This window comes from Elephantulus edwardii, unplaced genomic scaffold, assembly GCF_000299155.1.
Source record: "Elephantulus edwardii isolate Elephantulus edwardi_28Jun2011 unplaced genomic scaffold, EleEdw1.0 scaffold00180, whole genome shotgun sequence".
NCBI lineage: Eukaryota > Metazoa > Chordata > Mammalia > Macroscelidea > Macroscelididae > Elephantulus > Elephantulus edwardii.
Window position 1 is genome coordinate 1953907 of NW_006399930.1, and position 6336 is coordinate 1960242.

The following is a 6336-nucleotide window of genomic DNA, read 5'->3' on the forward strand; positions in this document are numbered from 1 at the left end:
GCGGCAGGTGGCTGGCTGCTGCTCTTCCCGGGGCTCTTCCGGGTCCCTCTCGCAGCGTTCCCAGGTCTGGCGGCGGCATTCCCCCGGTCTGGCGGGCGGCTGTGTGCGTTCCCCCCGGTGGGCGGCGGGGTGCATTCCCCCAGCTGGCAGCGGCGTTCCCGGTCTGGCGGGCGGCGGGGTGCGTTCCCCCCGTGCTGCAGTTCTTAAAACTGGGTGATTCAAGAATATCATAGTAAACTGAAACATGGAGAAAATATTGAAGTTGTCCAGATTTTCTTTTACTTGGCCACAGTCAATGCTATGTTTTTATTTGCTTAGAATAAACACACACACACACACAAAACACCCTAGTCAAGAAATTGAATTATATATTGCATTGAACAATCAGCTGAAAAGTGTGAGCAAAGAAGTTCTACTTTAAGAACAAAGATGTTTGAGAACTAAAGTGTCTACCCTAAGCTGTAGTATTTTCAATTTTCATTGTGCTTGTGAAAGTTGGATAATGAATAAATATAACTAAAGAATAATTGATGCCTTTGATTTATGGTGTTGGCAAAGATTATTTTATATCAAGTGAACTGCCAAGTGAATATGCCTTGGAAGAAGTATAACCTGGGTATCATCATTAAGAAGCAAGGATAATGATTGAACATGCTACAAGGATAGGCAAAAAGGAATATCCTTAAAGAGATATTGACTAAGTGGCTACAACAATGGACACAAACACAGAAGCGATACTGAGGATGACACAGGGCAGGAAGCCTTGTGTTCTGTTGCACATAAGGTCAATTTGGAGTTGGAAATGGCTAACTTTGAAGGTCACGTGACTCTCAGCCATATCTTTCCTCTTTTTGTGGCTCAAATCCATAGACAAGGAAGTCTATGGACTTACTAATTTTCCAGTTATATCTGTGAGTTTCCCACAATCCTTTATCAAATGTGCTGACTTCTTCATGTAATTGGACACTGTTGCTTTAGAGCAATACCACTACTTTGCTGGGACTAGTTACCCTGAGCTTAACACTCACTACTACTGACACTACGCTAAGCATATCTGAGGATGTCCTAAGTTATGGAATCATAAATGGATTTCTTAATGTCTTAGTGAAGATTCAGTTATAATACAGAGGTAATTATCAAATTCTGCTATTAAAAAATTCTCTTTCTTTTGTTGGATCAGGTGGCAGCCAGGTTCTATTGCTCAGCCGTGGCCAAAATCAAGGGTTGGGACCTTCGCAGCAAGAGGGAGGAGCTGTTGAAACACCTGGACGATCTGAAAGTGGAGCTTTCCCAGCTGCGCGTCGCCGAAGTGACAGGCGGTGTGGTTTCAAAGCTCTCCAAAATCCGAGTTGTCTGAAAATCCATTGCCCGTGTTCTCACTGTTGTTAACCAGACTCAGATGGAGAACCTCAGAAAATACTATAAGGGCAAGAAGTACAAACCTCTGCATCTGCGGCCCAAGAAAATACTTGCTATGCGCCGAAGGCTCAACAAGCACGAGGAAAACCTGAAGACCAAGAAGCAGCAGCGAAAGGGCGCCTGTACCCACTGTGGAAATATGCAGTCAAGGCCTGAATTTAAACAAATAAAGCACAAAACTTTAAAAAAAATCTCATACATCCTCAGGGTCAAGCCCATTGCCAAGGTCTTTATAATATTTCTAGACAAAGTTCGCAGTCATCACACCTCTTAATATAATGTCCACTTTCCTGAGCCATCAAGAGAAAGTATCCCTTTCACATTACCACAATATCTGTTTTCTTGTCACAAAACCTTTATTTAAAAACAAAATAATTAGGAGAAAACATCTCTTTTGGAGATATCTACCCAAAAGAGGTAACACTAGTTAATCTCAAGTAGATCCTCACTCCTGGTAACCCTCTCTCCACCACACCAGGGTTATAAGTGGCTTGTTTTCCTGAAGTAGACTGCCAGACCTTTCTGCCAAGGTGTCTCTGGATGGACTTCAACTGCCAGCCTTTCACCAATGAGCCACCAGTTTAATTGCTTGAGCCTCCCAGAAACTCCTCTGCAGAGACATGACCTTTTCCTCCATCCTCAATGGAATAATCATACCTGAACACAATAGCCTTCAGGAGAGAATTTAATCTTAGACAAATTCATGCAATGGAATACTACATGGCATGGCTGAGAGTCACGTGACCTTCACAGTTGATTTTGTAAATTATTACCTAGCTTGCGAGGGACTGGAGAGCATTATGCTGAGTGAACTGACTCTGTCCCACTAGGACAAATATTGTATACAACCATTATTGTAGAATGAGTATGAAGATCCAAGAGGGGGGTAGAAGCAGAGGAATGAGGTTGATTTGAGGTTGTGCAGGGGTGGGGGTGCGGTGAGTGGATTAATCATGGGGTTGTACAATTTGATGGCGGGGTTAGTGAGGGACATTGGAAGAAGCTGGTCTGAAAATGTATTCAAATTTTTTAGATAAACTAGTATAATGAGAAAAAAAAGAAATACGGGGGAAGTGGCAAAAAGTGTTACTATAGTAATAGTAATATAACATAAAATATAATTTTTTAAAGTATGTTAAAAAGTGCTACTACAATAATAGCATAATGTGAAAATTATAATTAATAAAAAACAAATTAAAAAATCCAGTTCATGCATAAAACCTATGATCTTTTTCTCTTTCAAGTATAAGCTTAAAACTGTGTCTGTGTCACTTTCCTAAAGTTCTCTTCACTAAGATCTTCATTCTAGAAAACAGCTGCTCAAGCAAAAAAATACATGCATTTTCAAAGAATAAATTACAGTAGACAAGCAGAAAACATTATAAATATATTCATAATATAGAAACACATCTCTCAAACAAGCAACAAAATCTGTAGAGACAAGGCTTTGCCAGAAACTTATGCACAAGTTAAAATTACCAAAGAGACTACAGAGCTTCTCAGTTTATAACATCTGCAGTCATGTTTGTCTACTGAGGAAAAGAGCCAGAAAAGAGAGAAAAAGATGCTAAAATGCAGAATAAGAGATAAAAATAAATCCTCTTTAAAGCATAATAATTAAGATACATAAGAACGTAGAAATCAGTATCATTGAATGGAATAATCTCGAAGAGGAGAAAAAGTCTAAGCTTACAGATAGAAGTCTAGGAAAATATTCTAAACTAAAATGGACACCTCTAATAATATCTGGGTGGGAGCTCTGTTGGCATAGCCCATAGACAGTTACACTGCTGATCCAAAGGCCATGCCTCTCTGGAGAGTTAAACACACCAGCCGCTCAGTGGGAAAAGATGTGCAATCTCCTCCTGTGCGATTTATTGCCTCAGACACCTGATGAGTTATAAAATCTGAGGAGGGAATAGGATTCAGCACTGTATTCAATTCCCAAGGGCAGTGAGTCAGAGGGAGCTCTGGTGGTCTAGTGAGTCCTTTCTTAAATAACTTTATGAAAAAGAAGGATTATAGATACTTTGCAAGCTTCTTCTATTAAGAAAGGGCAAAATAAAAAAATCAAGTAACCACTGAAAAAGAAGGAAAATGGCAACCACATTTAAGTGTACAATATTTGGTTTCTACTCAATGGTCCCTGGGTAAAACCAAGAGTTTACTCTCATCTATGAATGTAAAGGCTGGTTGTCTGAACCCAATCAGTGACATCGCTGAAGAACTGTTGAAATTCTTATAAAGAAGTTCTATAAAATTACAGTCCCTTTAGAGCAATTCTACTCTGCAACTCATGGTGTTGTCCTAAGTCAGATTTGATTCACTGGTATTGGGTTAGGCTTCGGTTTTATTGTACATTTGATAGCTAAGAAGCAGAAATCTCTATTTCAGTTGGCAAAAGTCAAGATTTCCTCCTTGATGGCTTGACTACCTCAAAGTCTTATTGAAGATAAAAGTTAATCATTAGGCCTGTAATACAGAACTCTAGTGGGATCAACTGTTAGGAAAGAGCCCATAAAGCTGAATAGCACCATTTCCACAGAGCTACAAAGGCTGCTCATTTCAAAATCGATGCTCTACTTTCTAGTGGAAAGTCCTCTCATATCACTTAGTATTCTGGTTCCATTGTTGATTAGCTGTGAGTTAGACAAGTTTACCTCTTTAAAATGTTGAGGAAGATCAAGGTAAAAGCAATTTCTCACAAGATCTCCATGAAGCAACATGCATATGAGTATTTTTAAGAGACCCAAGCACAAGGACCTTGAGAAGGCATTATCAGATTCTCTGAAGGGTATTGGCAGAATACAAAGTCATTTGTGTGGGAAAAAAAAAAGCCCAAAGGTATCACAGCAATTAGAAACAGGGTCAGCATCCTATAATGATACAGTTGAAGTTCCTCATAACATAGTTTTAGACCTTCCATCCTTCCTTGAAATTTCCTTTTGTATGTTTTCCAAAAGACATTTCTTGAAGAAGGAGCAGCAGAGTGCTCCTTGGAGGCAAAGATGATTCTTTGACTCACACACTTTGGGCATGCTGCTAGCAAAGGTTCTTTCTGGACATGGACATCATGCGAAAGAAAGACCTTCAACCAACTAGGTTGACACAGTGACTGTGGCAATGGGCTCTCGTATGTCTGAGATTGTCAGGATGGCAAGGGATAAGGGTACAGATAGGTTGCTCATAGGGTTGCTAGGAGTCATACTTGACTTGATGGCAACTAACAACAATGACAGCTTGGATGTTGTCAGACAAGTCTTTGGCTTCAAATACCATATGACTCAACCAAAAAGAAAAACAATCCATGTAAGTCAATTTTGACACATAGGGACTATGTTAGAGTAAAACTGGACCCTAGATTATCATCCTCATAGAAGCAGATTGGCACACCTTTCCTCTATAGAGTGGCTGGTGGGTCCAAACTACTGACCTTTAGGTTAGTAGTACAATACTAAACACTGTGACATCTGGGCTCTTCTCCATCTATACTGTTGTTGTCCGTACACTTTTGAGTTGGAATCAACTCATAGCTGACCCTACCATGGGTTTTCAGAGGCATTAAATCCCACAGGAAGAGATGACCTATCTTTATCCTGAGAAGGAACTGGTGGACTTGAACCAGATGCCTTTGGAATGGCAGTGCAGCTTGTTACCAGTAGGCCACCAAATCTACTTCACAAATTGCTGTCTCCAATGAAGAACCTGACAAATATCCTATCTTGGCATCTTTACTTGGACATCTGAGCATCTCAATACATGTAACACATAAAGATGGCAAATTCCCAGTCTTTCCTTCCTCAGTCTGCTGTGTCTTAGTATATGTGCTAACAACTGCCTTATAGCTCAAGTTAAATATCCTAGTCATTGCGTTCCCCTACCTTATCTTCATCTCCATGTTATCCTATTGAGACCTTTTTACTCTATTTATACTTCCATATAGAAAATCATCCATTTATTTCAATTTTTCTGTTACTAACAAACCTAAATAACCATTAAATGCAAATGGCCCCTATATTAACTCCTGATTTATATCATTGCCTTTTCCAGAAAAATTTTTTAAATACATAAAAATCTGTACAAATTAGGTAATGATGCTTTTTCTGAAATCCTTCCTAAATACCCCCTTTATCCTGATATATTTTGAATGTATTCTGAACTACTTGCTATTGTTTGCCAGGACCATGGGTCCAAAGTTGCCTTAATTCTAGACCCATCTCACATCCTCATTTACTTTGGTTTGACTGGGGTCACTGATTTCAGAGACTCTCCTACTCAACCCTCCAGAGACTAATTCATGGAGGTATTTTGAGAAGAAGAGATTATAGGAGTTGGGAGAGGTGAAACAAAGCTCCAAGTAATTGGTACAGAATATATCTGACATCTACCCACTTTTATATGTTGTTGTTGTTGTTATGTGCCGTCAAGTCGCTTGCAACTCATAGCGACCCTATACACAATAGCACTAAACCCTGCTCTATTCCTTGCCAATCTTATTGTCTCGGACAAGCCTATCCCCCCTACCCCAGTGATGGAATCAATCCATCTCAGGGGTCGTCTTCTCCTGCACTGTCTCTCCACCCTACCAAGCATGACATCCCTCTCCAAGGACTGGTCCCTCCTTGCAACATGTCCAAAGTATGTCAGATGAAGCTTCAGAATCCTTGCCTCCAAGGACCAGCCTGGCTTCACCCTTTCCAGGAAGAACTTGTTTGTCCTCCTAGAAGTCCATGGTATATTTAATACTCTTCTTCAGCACCAAAACTCAAAGGCATTAATTATCCTTCTATCCTCCGTAGTCATTGTCCAACTCTCTGAAGCATAACAAGTAATTTCAAAAACCATGGCCTGTATCAGGCACACCTTAGTCTCCAGACTGACATCGTTGCTCCTCAGTACCTTGAAGAGGTCTCTGAC

General features: G+C 40.2%; 1 pseudogene; it reads left to right on the forward strand.

Annotated features, from left to right (window-relative positions):
- LOC102873161 overlaps positions 1 to 1575 on the forward strand; it is a 53667-nt pseudogene extending 52092 nt beyond the window's left edge.
- The last annotated feature ends 4761 nt before the right edge of the window (positions 1576 to 6336 follow it).